The following is a 15,285-nucleotide window of genomic DNA, read 5'->3' on the forward strand; positions in this document are numbered from 1 at the left end:
GGAAGACTTAGAAGGTCTGAGCCTCGACTTGGTCGCTGAATTGATAGCAGTGTTAGGTAAATCTCCAAGAATCAGTCAAATATGTGAGTACTAGGATATTCATTGTAACCCTGTTTATGGTAGTAAAAAATTGGGAACAACCTAAATGCCCATCATGGGGGAATGATTAAATAAATTATGGAATACCTAACCATATCTTCTATAATGAGTATGGTTGTTTTTACATTAGGTATGGTTACAATTATATATGTATGCATAATAAATATGGGTTCCTTATTTGGCTTCTAGAAAACTCAAAAACAAATATAAGGTACACATGCTGTGAGCTAATCTTCTCATGGTTTTATCTTATTTTTCTACCATTGTTTTCTGATTCTCTAGTTGATTTTTTTCCAATCTTATTTGGCTGTATAAACAGACTGACAGAAATTCTTTCTTTCTTTCTTTTTTTTTAATTGATAGAGTCATAGTGATATAAGCACCTTATATCGAGTGTTGGTATAGCTCAACACCTGAGCCAAGAACTTTGTACACGTTATTTCATACAATTCTTACACCAGCTCATGAGGAAGGTACTCTCATCACCACTTTACAGATGGGGACACTGAAGCCAGATGTAAAGCAATTTTTGCAAGGTCAGCTGCTCAGTTTTGCCTTTACCAGGACCTGGAATCCTAACCATTATTCCACACTATCTCCTAACAAATCAATAATCCAATCAAGTCACCATGGGACCACTCTCACTCTCACCATGTGAGTGGCCAAGATCTTATGTGGTTTTCCCTTTCTACTCTCATGGGTGAGATGACCAGCCATTGCTGGTTTGGTGTTAAATTTGTGAAGTCTGAAAATCAGAACCTCCTTGAATCTGGGTGGCTCCCAGATTGCCCCTGAAAGGGTGTAGGAAATACACCAATCACTGCTTTTCAGGCCTGGCAGGACCTCAGATAGCATCCTGGGCAATCCTTCTCTGTCTCCAGGGGGTTTCTGCTCCCTGACAAGTGATTGTCAAGCTTCTACTTACACACCTTTTGTAAAAGGGAGCTCACCATTGACCAAGGTAGCCTCTCCACATTGATTGGCTCGGACTGTTGGAAAATCTTTTCCTTACAGTGAGATTTGTCTTACTGTAACCAGATATCATTAATAACAACAGCAAACAAGAAAAAAACAGGCCACTGTGTTAGCCATCTTGCTATGACTATTTCATTTAATCCCTGTAAACCAGAGGTCCCCAACCTTTTTGGCACCAGGGACCAGTGCTCCTATGAGAATCTAATGCCTGATGATCTGAGGTGGAGCTGAGAAGGTGATGCTGGGGCTGGGGAGCATCTGCAAATACAGATGAGGCTTTGCGTGCTTGTCTGCCACTCATCTTCCTGCTGTGTGGCCCCATTCTTAACAGGCCATGGACCAGTACTTGTCCTGGCCCAGGGGTTGGGGACCCCTGCTGTAAACAGTTCTCCAAGGGCAGTGGTAGCATTTTCATTTTGCAGAAGAGTAAACTGAATCTCAGAGAGGCTAAACAACTTATTCAAAGATATAGAGCTCCTAAGTAGCGGAGCCAAGTTTGGAACCAAGTCTGCTTATACTTTCACTTTTACTTGTGGAGCCTAGTTCCACCTACAGGAGCCACAGCAAACAAGCCCACATTTCTGACCAAGGTGGCCCTTCAGATATTTGGAGGCTGGTCTCTTCTATCTCTTGGGAGATATGGTGAGGTGGGGCAGGCAGAGAGGCAGGAATGTATAGGAGGGGATGAGCAGCAGCTCTGGGAAATGACACCAGGTAGTGTCCAAACACACATAAGCACCACATGGAGTGTGTTGCCATAGGGCTGCCACTGCAGAAACCTCCCCCAAACCCTGGTGAGAAGGAAGTGTCAAGGATACAGCCAAATCTCGATTCTGGGTCTAGCCTCAGCTCTGAGACTTGGAATCATGATGCAAGCAGCTAGGGCCAGGTAGATCTGTCCATTGGAAACAGACTCATGCTAACTAAACTCTTGGGGGTTGATTAATAACACCCATAGGGTAGCAGCAACTTTCTGCTGTTGCTAATCCCTGGGTCTTCTTGTCCTTCTATTACCATGCAACCAATTCTCTGCATTAAATTCCCTCTGTCTAATGCATCTGGAGTGGTTTCTGTTGTCCCAGTTGGCATCCTGCACCTCTATGTCTACACCTGAGCTAAGTTGGCTCCACAGGTGGGCTGTTAGACCAGTAGCCCTTCTTCCCCACCTCCCTAATGGGGGGCATGTGCCTTGCCAACATCCTTCTGCCTTCTGCTCAACCCTGACTTTCTCCTCTCCTAAAACATTCCCTCCCATAACCCTACCCTGCCCAGATTCTGGAGTAAAAGACTTTCTATTTGAAACTGCCTCTAGACAACTCTGACCTCTTTTATCACACACTGATTTTGTGGCCAGGCCCTCACAGTCCTGAGAGCGCCTTACTGCTCCTTCATGTGCCCTTTACACATCCATTAAGAAAAATGATGATGACACCCACCTCGTGCCAGGCGTGTGCTAGGTGCTTCATGAACATTATCTTGTTTTGTCCCAATGATAACTCTGTATCTCAACAATTTCCAGATATAATTGATTTCTAGTTGTCCTTCCAAAGTCATTTCCCTCTTCTCTCAGTAACTGAGATTTGGCTGGGCACATGCCACCTGCAGCTAGGTGTAGTCATGTGACCAAATCCTCATTAGTGGCATACGAGTGGAACTCATGTGTGCCACTTCTAGACCTTGACTTAAAATATCTGGATGTGTGTCTTCCACCTGGACCCCTCCCTGTGACCTGGAATGTGATATACCTGGGACCCAGCTTCTACCATGTAGATGAGAGCAACATCCTAAGTAGTAGCAGAGCAGTAAAACAGAGGGAACCAATGAGTGAGCTAATAAAGCAGAGAGCCTATCAAGCTAGAGCTGCCAATTGCTATCCTAGAAAAACGCTTCTACCTTGGTTAAGCCACAGTATTTGAGGGCCTCTTTGTTACAGCAGCCCAGCCTTTATTGACCTAATACATTTAATGAAGCAGGTGAGGCTCAGGAAGAGGAAGTGACTGTGTTCAAGGTCACACAGACCTCTATGATTCCGGCTGTTTCTTATCTCTGACATAGGCTCAGTCACCAAGATCTGACAACTCGAATTCTGGAAGCCTCTTGAATCCATTCTTGCTTCTCTCCCCAATTAGCCATATCTCTGGCTCAACTCCTCACTGACTGTTACTACAACAGCCTCACAATGGATAGCTTCCCTAAAACTTGGTCACTACATTGCTAGATGACTTGTCTTTCTAAACTCAGAAATGATGGTGTGATAGCCAGGCTTAAACAAAACCCTTTTCCAGTTCCCTGGTTGCCTGAGGATGAGGTCCAAGCTTCTGTGGCAATTATAATTGACCCCGATGTTCTTCTCCAGTCTTCAGCCAGCGGGGTAGTAATAGGTCAGATAGACCCAGGTTCGAATCTTGGCTTCACCTATTCCTGGCTGATGACTTGGGCAAGTTACTTTATAAAATGTAATGTAGTGGTTAAAAGAATGGACTCCTGAATCAGATCGCCAGAGTTCCAATCCTACCAATTAGTTGTGTGATCACGGGCAAGTGAGTAAATCTCTGTGCCTCACCTTCCATGTTCCCTCATTTCACCCATCCATTCTACCATCTAACCATTCACTCACCTGTCCATCCACCAACCTACCTTCTCATTTGTTCATCCACCCACCCATCTGTGTCTGCCCACATACTGTATCTGCCCACCCATCAGTCCATCTGTTCACCACCTGTCTGTGCACCTACCCGTCCATCCACCCACTTGTCCAGCTACTCACCCACCTACTCATCTGTCTCTTCATCTATCACTTCCTTCATCTACTTGCTTTTCTGTCTTGCACCCACCTGCCCATCCATCCAACCAACCAACCAACCATCCATCCATCCATCCATCCAACCATCCATCCATCCATCCATCCATCCATCCATCCATCCATCCATCCATTCACCTGTCCAAATGGTCATCGTCCATCTTCTGTCAACACCAACTGTTCACCTACTAGTCTAGTGGGGAAACCAAGTGAAAGAAGTGACTTCAGAGGCCTACGGTAAGAGCTAATACTCATGCTTATGTCCAAGGTCCTAGCAATTAGGGGCGGGACAGCATCCATAACCCCATTTTTGTCTACTTTGCCAGTGTTTTTTGGCCCTGTCTGATCCAACACCCCTTTTACTGTCTTGAAAACAAATCTATAGACAATATAACCTACCAATACACATAATTTTAAAAAGGCGTATATAATGCTTCAACTGTAATATAGAGAAAAAATTAAAGGAAAGTCATCTATAACAATACAATGTACATTTCAACTTCTCAGTGCCTGGGCATGACGACACTAGAAGACATCAGGAGACAGTCAGGTGACGGATCCTACTTGGAATGAACTGGTTGGGAAGAAAGAGAAGACAATATTCAACTAAGTATTGTCAACTCTTTTCTTTATATTTGACATTTTGAAGTGAGAGCTAAAAAAATATATTCACAGATATACGTTGAATCACTAGACATGTGAGAGCCACTAACACAGACAGTGCTGTTGTGTCAGAGTCTCAAATACCATGGATGATGCTGCTGGTCCTGAGTTTTAAAATGGCAACAGTTCTTGGTGAAGTTTTGAACAAAATGAAGTACAGTTTTCCCTCAATTTACTTGATAATTTTATTCCTGGAAATTCCAGGATATATTAATGTATTAATATGTAACACAGAGTTAGGTTCTGGGCATAGATACAAACAGGATTTTCAATGACATCAACAATCCAATGAAACATTCAACATCGTGCTAGACTCAGGACTAGTCTTGGATGTGCATTGCATGGCCTATAACACCTCTGTTCCTTGTTCACAAATGCCAGCAGCCTTTAGTCATTGTGACAACCCAGAATACTCCCCACTCTCCCCACCAACAGCCAGACTGGGCCTCCTCTTTCCATAGCTGATTCTCCTGGTGCCAGTCCTTCCTCTCTGCCAGAGTCTGACAGGGGCTGGGGGCCCAAGGTATATTTTGCAACCTATAAGATTTCATCTTAGTGCTAGCTAATTAATTAAAACCCACTGAGGGATAAAATGCTCTTTTGGAATTTAGGGGCCACATGGTGCAGCAAGTAGATTTGCAACTAGAAGTCCGAAAACCAAAGTGTCAGCTGGGTGACTTCAGGGAACTTTGTTGGCTTCTCTGAGCTTTAGTTTTTGGAACCACCAAAATTGGAATAATAACATCTGTGTTAGGAGGAGGCCAGATCAAATCTGCACTAGCTAATCTTGATTCCATTCATGCTGACAGGAGAGGCATAGTGGGAGAGGGCCCAGAACCTACCAGCCTGGCTTTGCAATCCAAAGGCTCCACTTATCAGCTATGTGGCCTTGGGCAAGAAGCATGACTTCTGAGTCTGTTTCTTCATCTGTAAAATGGAGATGATAACAGGGGATGCTTCACAAGACACTTGTGAGAGATTTTCATGAGAAAATTCAAGCAAAGTGCTTTGCAGAGGTGCTTCAGCCAGAACAAGCCCTCCATAAATGATAGCTAGATAATTGTGATCATTTATAGTTATTATCATTATGCACATGAGGAATATGTGCTGGGCTTGGGGAATGGGATGTGGTGATAGAAAACAATGACCTGACCGGGAACTCTATGCCAGCCAGGAATGTATTTTATCCATAGCACCTAGTAGGTGCTCAGGATATAAATGAATGGTTATTGAGTTCATGGTGAGGATCAATGCATTGTCCTACTGTACTTAGAGGGTCAATGAAGACAGAGTAAACTGTGTTAAGGAGGGAACATTCATAGTCTTCTGAGTAAGGCTAAGATAGTATCTCTTGTTTGGCCAACTCCAAAAATGATCCTTGCTCACCTGGCGAGCAGAAGGCAAGATGCAGAGAGCCTTTGTTACTGGGGCCAGGTTCTGTCCTTCAGGGGGTCAAAGAGAACCAGGGAGGGTGTGCCTGGTCCTTTCTAGGGGTGGAGGCCAAGACTCAAGCCATACCAGCATTAGGTACAGAGCTGCTGCTGAATGAAAGGCAGCCCTCTGGCCTTTGTCAGCCCACAAAGGGGTCACTGGGGAGAGCAGTGGGGGATCCTGATAGTGAATCTAAGCCAGCCTGCTCCCACTATTCCACCACCCACACTCCAAAGGCACATGTGTCCAGGAGGTAATAGTCAAAGCAGGTTGACTTTTAGGCCTCTGGCAGGATCAGAGGTTAGGGGTGACCTATGGTGTGAAAATCCATACACATGGCATTCAAAGAAAGAAAAACCTCCTGAATATAAGGCCCAGAGAAAGCCTGAATATTCTGAGATCTAAAGAGCCACAGGTTGAGGTGGCTGGAACTCAGGGAATGACTTCCTCCCATACCTACATTCTAATTGTTGACAATCAGTTTACTACCAGCTATTTTTGGCTCTGCTACTGCTTCAGAAATGTCCTTTTGGAAGAGGGGCCTCAGGGAGCCATCGCCTCCTGTTCGGTTTGAGAATCACGGGTGACTTCCTCGATAAGATCAGGCAACATCTCTTAACAGCTGCTCAAATGACTCTGGTAACACGTTCCCAGCCTTGGCCATTCATTCCAATCCTAAAACGATCTTTCCATTTACGTGGTTCCCGCTATTTAGAATGCAGACACATAGCCTCGGTTTTCCATTTTCCCTGCCTTGTTTTTGTTTGAACAACAGACAAGCAAACTAAAAGCCTACCAACTGACCAGTGTCCGTGGAAAAAAAAAAAGAAAGGATCAAGCTTTGTCATCAACAGGAAAAACAATCAGGCCAAATATAACCACAGCCGCTATTTGCAGAGCCCTTCCGTCTCAACTGAGCCTCCGGTTAACTCTGTGACGTGGCATTGCTGTCCTCTTTTTCCAGATGAAGAAAGTCAGGCTCAGAGAATTGACATGAATTACCCGAGCTCACACTCCAGGGAGCATAAGAGCCAGACATCAAATTTTTATGTGGCTCCAAAAGCACGCACTCCACCCAAGAGTAATAGTGACCAAGGCAACAATCTTGAAAACAACAGCTGTTCTTTATTGAGGACCTACTATGGGCAAGGCGCTGCATTGGTTATACAGGTGATATATTTTAATTGGCTCTACTCTTCACTCACATCCTACTTGGAAGAAGTCAGCCTATTTTGCAGGTGAGGAGACTAAAGCGTGGAGAGGTAAAGTGACTTGCACCTGGGTCGCATTTGAAGACGTGGTGAAAACAAGACTTGACTCTTTATGATACCCTGACGGTTTTTAGTTTAGTAGTTATGGATTATTTTTATAAACCGGAAAAAATATAATTAGAATATAAATGTTGACCTCCTGGATATTATTCCTTATGACAAAGCTAAGAATGATATTTAAATGATGAAATTGAGTTCAAGGCAAAAAAGCTGAGCCATTCAGAGCTTTGTGGGGTGTCTGAGCTAGAAGAGGCTCAAGCTCAGCCCTTCGGGGTGACAGTGGAGGAGGTGAGGTCAGAGAAGTGAAGAGTTCTACCAAGAGGAAGAAATGCTAGGCTGGCAAGGTTCACAGAACAGACTGCTCTTCATATCTCCTGGAGCTGCCTCTGCCTACTGACTCTGTTTGACAAACACAGACTGGGACACCTGACTGGCCAAAGGATTTTGGAGAATTTCTAGGAGTGGAAAGAGAGGAAATGAAGTTGGGAAGCTAAACTGGGGTTCCACTGGGGTCTATTTTATGGCTTATCCGGACCATAGGAAGAACGTTTAAAATCCAGCCTCATCCATCACATTGTCCCTGGCACACTTGTCATTTGCTTTGGCTACCTCATGTCTGAACCCCTTCCTCTATTTGGGGAGCTGCCCACCTTGTGACTCAGAGCCTACATTCCCATTCATGAAGCTGAAAATGCCCGCAACTGGCTTCCACACCTCTTCTGCTGCTCAGGGTCAGGCAAGTAACCCAGGCTCCATGCTCCAGAAGCAGCTACCCCAGACTTGACATCGGGAGCTAGTGAGAGCAGATGCAGTGACCTTGGAAGTGGGGTCTTCCCCAGCCTGGTTCTGCTGCAGAGCCTGTGGCCTTGAGCCTGGTCAAACAGCCCTGAGCCCAGTTACCAGTCTGTGTTGAAAGTTCCTACAAGGCCTCATATGTTTTTAATAAATTCCTTTCCCACCCAAAACACCTAGGATCAATCTCTGCTTTTGCAGTCTAAAATTCCAGCACTTCACGGCTTACTTGCCCAGAAGCACTTACAATTAAAATAAGAGGTCCATGCTTAACTTCTACCAGGAAGAAGTTCATTACAGGGGAAAGAACAGAAACATAAGAATCAAAGGCATCTATGTTCCATCTATGTTCTCTATAAGAGCTGTACCACTTTGGGTAAATTGTTTGTATTAGTTTTCTATTGTTGTTATAAATTACCTCAAAGTTAGTGGCTTAAACAATGCAAGTATATCATCTCACAGTTCTGCAAATCAGAATTCCAGCCTGGGTCTCACTAGGTTAAAATCAAGGTGTCGGCAGGGCTGTGTTCTCTGCAGGTTTTTGTGGGGGGTCTGTTTCTCTGTCTTTTCCAGCTTCTAGAGGTGGTCTGCATTCCTTGGCTCATATCCCTTTCTCCATCTTCAAAGCCAGCAAACATAAATTTCTCTGACCCTCTTTCCATCCTCACATCTCTCTGTGGCCATAGCTGGGCAAGCCTCTCTACTTTTAAGGACTCCTGTGATTTGATTGGGCCCATTTGAATAATCCAGGATAATCTCCCCACCTCAAATTCCATAACCTTAATCACATCTGCAAAGTCCCTTTTGCCATGTAAGGTAATATATTCACAGGTTCTAGGGGTTAGGGTTTGGATTTGGGGGTCATTATTCTGTCTACAATAGACTGCCCTCTGGCCCACTAATATTCATGTCCATTACACATGTAAAATTGATTCACTCCATCTTAAGGTCCCCAAAATTCTCATTCCCTTACAGCATGAACTTGAAGTTCAAAATCTCATCTGAATTTCTTTAGCCCCAAAGTCTCAAATGTCATTGGCTAAATCATATAAACTGGAATGTTTGGGGCTCTCGGCATGATCCATCATGGGGCAAGTTCCTCTAAAGAAACAAGTTATCTGTTCCTAAAATATGATGATGGGGGCAGATATAGGATAACAGTTACAGACATTCCCATTCAAAACAGGAGAAAATAGAAAAAAAAAAAGTCACTGGTCTCAAGAAATTCTGAAATCCAGCCAAGTAAATTCCATTAGGTCTCAAGGCCTGGGAATAAATCTCTGTGGTCTCGAATAAACCTTTGTCCTCTGGGCCTGACAATTCACCCTCTAAGTCATCCTTCCTTTTTCATGAAAGATAGCACGTGTAAGTTGTTTTACCAGCCTCTGTTCTGCCAGTAGAATTTTAGAGGTCTGACAGACTATTTCATTTCATATTCTGTTTCAGCCCAAGATGGCAGTGTTTCTACTAGTAGAACATTCTCAAGAAATCTGTGGGTTGCCTGTATATGTCATGGGGGTTCACTCCATTAGACAAGAGGCTCATCTGCATGTCTTTCCTAGATAATCCCATCTTTATTTTTGGCATTTGCTGAGATGGCTGAGGAATCATGACCTTAAGCATCTGAGATACTCTGGTTTGATCGAGGGGATCTGTGACTCACACCCTTACTCTTTTCAAAGAGCCTTTTGTATGACTGAATACTCTAAACTTTTGCTCTAAGGTATTAGCAGAAAGTTGTATAGCTATATTCTCAGCCATTTCTCTAGAACATGATTTCCTGACAGTGAGCCTCTTAATTTTAGTATCTTTTCCCAGTGAGATAGGCAGAGAACTCCCCAATCATCAGGTCCTGGTTTTTTTTTGTGTAACAGTTCTCCCTTAAAATTTATCTTTTTCCTCTCACATTTTTCTATTAGTAGCAGAAAGTAACCAGGACATGCTCTTAACTCTTTGCTTGGAAATCCAAGTTCATTATTACAAGTTCTGCTTTCTACATAACCACAGGACATAATCCTGCTAAGATTTCTGCCTCTATACAACAAGGATCCCCTTTCTTCCAGTTTCCAATGATGTGATCCTCATTTTCTCCTGAGACCTCACTGGAAACACCTTTAATGTCCATATTGCTACTAACCGTTTCTTCATGATGCTCATTTCCTTCTGAGTCATCACTAACCAAGTTGTTAATAACCATATTTCTACTAACAGAGTATTCAAGGCAATCTAGGGTTTTTCTATCATACTTCTTAAAATTCTTCTAACCTCTGCCCACTGCCCAGTTCCAAAACTACTCTATGTTTTTGGAAATTTGTAAAAGCAACAATCCACTCTGGGGATCAAAATCTGCATTTTTCTTGTTGTCATAACAAATTACCACAAACTTAGTGGCTTCAAAAACATAGATGTGTCATCTCACAGTTCTGTAGGTCAGAATCCTAATACAGGTCTCACTCGAAAATTAAAGTGTGGACAGGTCTGCATTCCTCTCTGGAGGCCTTAGGGAAGAACCTATTTTCTTGTGTTTTCCAGCTTCTAGAGGCAGTCTGCATTCCTTGGGTCATACTCCTTACTCCATCTTCAAAGCCAGCCAGCAAATGTCATATCTCTCTGACCCTCTTTCAGTCGTCACATCTCTCTGACCACAGCTGGGAAAGCTTCTCTACTTTTAAGAATTCATGTGATTAGATTGGGCTCACCTGGATAATCCAGGATAATCTCCCTACTTCAAGTTCTTTAACCTTAATCACATCTGTAAAGTCTCTTCGGCTATGCAAGGTCACATTTTCACTGGTTCCAAAAATTAGAGAACTAACATCTTTGGGGGGGCTATTATTTTGCATGCCATATCACCTAACTCTCTGGGCCTCAATTTTTCTCATCTATAAAATGGGGATAATAACATTGCTCCTAGGATTGTCATGAAGATTGAATGAGAAAGCTTGTCAGAAATGTAGAATTTCAGGCCACACCCAAGACCTACTGACCCAGAATTTGCATTTTAAACAAAATCTCTAGGAGACTGAGGTGCACAGCAAAATCTGAGACACACCGGTGTTGGGAATTTCGTGTTAGATTGAGAATCTCACCCCCTGGACCGTAATCCCAGCTCTGCCATGAATTGACTCTAAAATAAGGGGCCCGTTCAGGTATTCTCCAGTAGTACTTTGAGCCAGGACATTGAACTAGACAGGTTGCAAGGCTTATTACAACCTGACGTTTTGTGATTTGATGCGAATGGTGGAATTGCAGGCAGCAGCAATTTGTTGACTGGGAGTGATTTTTTCAGCAGGGGAGCTTCCTGGTAACCCTCATGTCACATCACTAAGGTCTCCACCCATTCCACTTAGTGACCATGAGGTCAGCTTGGTTCATTGTTTGTGATTTTTAAGAAATCAGTGTCTTCCCAGCAGGCTGGGATGGAGCTGTAACGGGTCCTAGTTGTACTTGAAATAAGGAAATAGTTATCAACTATCCCAACTGATTTTCACCCATAATTAAGGCAAAGGTAAAAGTTAACTCTGTGACATTCTCACTTTCTCTGGCCAAAATTATGTGGACACAAAGGTTGGCTTCTTGGTGGAGTTACATGGAAACCCCCTGGCATGTGGAGCAATGAACTGACTCAGGGTGGCCTCTGTTGGAGCCCAGTCCAGTGCTTGACTGGCAGAGGGTGAGGGGCTTTCTGCCCCTTCTAAGGACAGATAGCTTTTTCCCTCAACATCTCGCCATCTTAGCCCAGTCCTGAAAGCCCCCTTCCTCTGCCAGGCCCAGAGAGGCCCACTTTGCCCTCCTGAGCACACCCTGCCCACTGGTCCTTAATGAAGATAAATTCTCACTGTCATTACTGAAGTACATATGGAAAGCTGGGTTTAAATATAAAATTCTGGGTCAGTGAGCTGGCCTACTTCACTCTTTTCATCAATCTTGGGCCCCAAATGAAATGAAATTTCTCCACATTCCAGTTGCTCCATGAACCCATTCTGAAACTCCAGAGTTTGAGGAGGGAGAGGTGTTCTGGAGGTTCCTCATGCTGTGGTTACCCCAAGTGAAGAGGAGGAGAACATTCCCAAGACTGACTTGGTGCCCATAGGGTCAATGCCAACACCCTGGTTTCTCCAGCTCTCCCGAGATGGACGGAAGCTGGAGAAGGCCCTATCTCTGGGGGCAGGAGGACTACCCAAGGGCTCCTGGGACAGAGCCGTCAGCAGGGGGCCAGTGGATGGGGCAGGTAACCTGTGGCCTTGGGCCCCATGGGCTGTGAGAGCCAGCTGTACTATACAAAGCCAAGTAGTCAGCTCTCTGCCTGGAGTTTCTAGTGGCAGATAGCCTGGAAGGGGGGTTTACACAAAGAAGTCCACATGAGCAAAGGAATGAACAAAGATGTGCAGTGAACAATCCGGCAAGTACTAGGGGCCTGGAACCAGATAAATTTGGCTGGTTTGTTCAAGCTCAGCTCCCAGAAGAATGTCAAGCTAAAAGCTTTGGATGGAGTTCTAAACTGTTGAGGAAAGCTGAAATTACTGTGGTGGTGGGTACCCTTAATTAAGTGCACCCTGGATGAGTCCTCACCTAAAGGAAATGAGCTCTGCTGGGCTCCTCTGTACCAGGCAGAGTCCTGCATGACTTCCTATGGCATCCTGGCTACTCCTTTAAATGATGCTGTGAGGTAGGAACTAGTAATCCCTACAGTGGAGCTATGGAAGATTGTATACATAATTGGCCCTCGTTCTTGAGCTTGTCCTGGATTCATGCCTTTTGCTAAGTGACTTTGCAGTTGCTCCCATTCAAGGAATACAGTTAATTTCCCTGCCCTTGACTTTGTGTTTGGCCATGTGACTTGCTTTGGCCAATAGAAGAGGTATATCAGTTGGAATTTAGACCTTAAGAGGTATTGCAGGTTTCCATTTGCCCTCTTGTGCCTCTGCCATCACCATGAAAACATTCCCCTCAATGAGTTTGCTGGCTGCGAGCAGAAGCTCAGACATGAACCAAGCCAGTTTGGATCAGCTCACCCCTGGCCCATCTGCAGACTTCTGAACTAAAGAAGTGCTTATAATTGTATCTGGTTGAGGTATTATGGGTGTTTTTTTTTTTTTACATAGCATTACTATGGCCATGGTTAACTGATACACAGGGATAATATCAGACTCTATCTCACAGAGTTGCACTGAGGAATCAATAAAAATAATCTACACGAAACTCTTAGACAGTTTCAGTTTGGGAAGATGAAAAATTTCTGGAAATGAATGGTGGTGATGTTTGTACAACAATGTGAAAATACTAATGCCACTGAACTATACACTCAAACATGGTTAAAATGGTAAATTTGATGTTATTTATATTTTACCATAGTTAAAAAAACACCTAGTGCCTGGCACATAGGGAGTGCTTGACAAATATTAGCAATTATTAGAAGATGGGAGGAGACGTAGTGAAATGACACACTCCAACTATACTACAATGGGTGATCAATTAAGTCCCCCGAGTGAATGGCTTTGGAGTGACTGTGCCTGTCCTCTCTGCTTAGTTCCTAACAGAAGGAGCATAAACTCATTCATACTAACAGGCCGAAGGGGCATTTGCAGTGGTAATAGGATAAGGAGAATGTCAGAGCTAGAAGACTGTTTAGCAGTGTCTAATTCCCTCAGTGGGAGAAGCTGAGGCTCAGAGAGGCAGCCACAGTCACTCAGTACATTGGCGGCAGATATAAAATTGGAAGCCAGGTCTCTTGACCCCTAGTCCAGTGCTCTTTCTATTCTGCCACAGACAGGGACACAATCAGGCTACATCTAATCACTAATGATGGAATCTCAGGCACCTGCGGATGAGATTTGGGAATTCCTGGTGCATCTCAAACCATGTGAGCATGCCATCAACCAATGCATAAAGCAATTCCTGCCTGCGGGTTCCTTTGACAGGATGATAAGAAGATAAAATGTTTTTTTTTTTCTTCTCCTCTCCTTTTTGTAATTAAGCTGAATACATTTCTGCATGGGATCTTTACTCCAATTTTGGACAGGGTTAATTAAAAGAAAAAAATACATATTAAAAGGCCAATTTGATTACTGCTACACATTAGTAATGCATTGATTGAATGTCTGTGTTAATTGCTTCCTGAATCAGTGATTTTGCTACTGAATACTGAAGAGCTGTTGCTATTTTGAAATTAGTAATAATTTCACAGCACCGAGATGACAGAGTGCACCAAATGAATGTCCTGGGTTTAAACCTACCTCTATTTCCTGTTTGCTGCTTTCATCCTGGCTTCTCTATTTCTTCCCCCTGGATCCCTGTCTACCACCTGCTCCGGAGACCAGTGGGTCTCAAACTTTGGCCTTTATCTGACTCCTAAGAGAGTTCGTTGAAATGCATATTCCCGCCCCCACTCCCCAGGTTTTGATCTAGCAGGCTTGGGAACCTGTGTGGTTGACTGGCACCTCAGAGGCTGGGTGAGGGTGGTTTCCTTTTGAAAAGAACTGACTGGGGTAGAGGTGCCCTATGAGGCACCAGGCTCCAAACTCTGAGAATGATGGCTTCCTTTCACCGGGTTTCAACTCTCTGCTTCTTTCCTGGTGGATTTCCTTCCAGCCCACCTCATCTAAAATAAATCCATTCTTGGCCTCCTATGACCTGCTTTTCTTCCATGAGCTGCCAGCTCAGCAAATATGGGCTCTTCTCAGTTCTACTTGCTCAAACCCAGAAGCCTCTCCTACACTCTCACCAGCCCTTCCACAAACATCCATTCACAGTCAGATCCTTCCTGTTTCCCCCATCCATTACAAATCCTATTGAAATATTCCTTTGAGAGTTCAAAACTGTTTCTAAGAGTTCTTTTTGTTCTCTCAATGGTCCCTTTATTGCCTCTCTGCTTTTCATGGAAGCAGTATCTTATCTCTCTGAGATGTTAATTACGGTGATTTTGGAAAGTTATCTTCTGTTTCCTATATCATCTCTATTTCCTCTGTTTTGGTCCCTGCTTCTTCCAGATGCTTGCTGAGCCTGGATGTCTATTTCCATTTACGGGAGAAGCTCTAAACAGCTGATTGGGGGCAATGTCATATGACTGGGGTGGGTTGTGCCCTAGGAGACCCCAACATGGCAATGCCCATTGGTGTTTCTTTTGGGGCTGGTGTGCTTCCCTAGAGAAGAATCATCCAGTCCTCTGCCTGGAGGATCTGCCTAGCTGTAGGCATTCTCAGAGCAAACTAGACAAGGGGCTTTCCCCATATTGACCTTTTCTTCTGTCGACTT

The sequence above is a fragment of the Pteropus alecto genome, unplaced genomic scaffold (assembly GCF_000325575.1).
Source record: "Pteropus alecto unplaced genomic scaffold, ASM32557v1 scaffold75, whole genome shotgun sequence".
Classification (NCBI taxonomy): domain Eukaryota; kingdom Metazoa; phylum Chordata; class Mammalia; order Chiroptera; family Pteropodidae; genus Pteropus; species Pteropus alecto.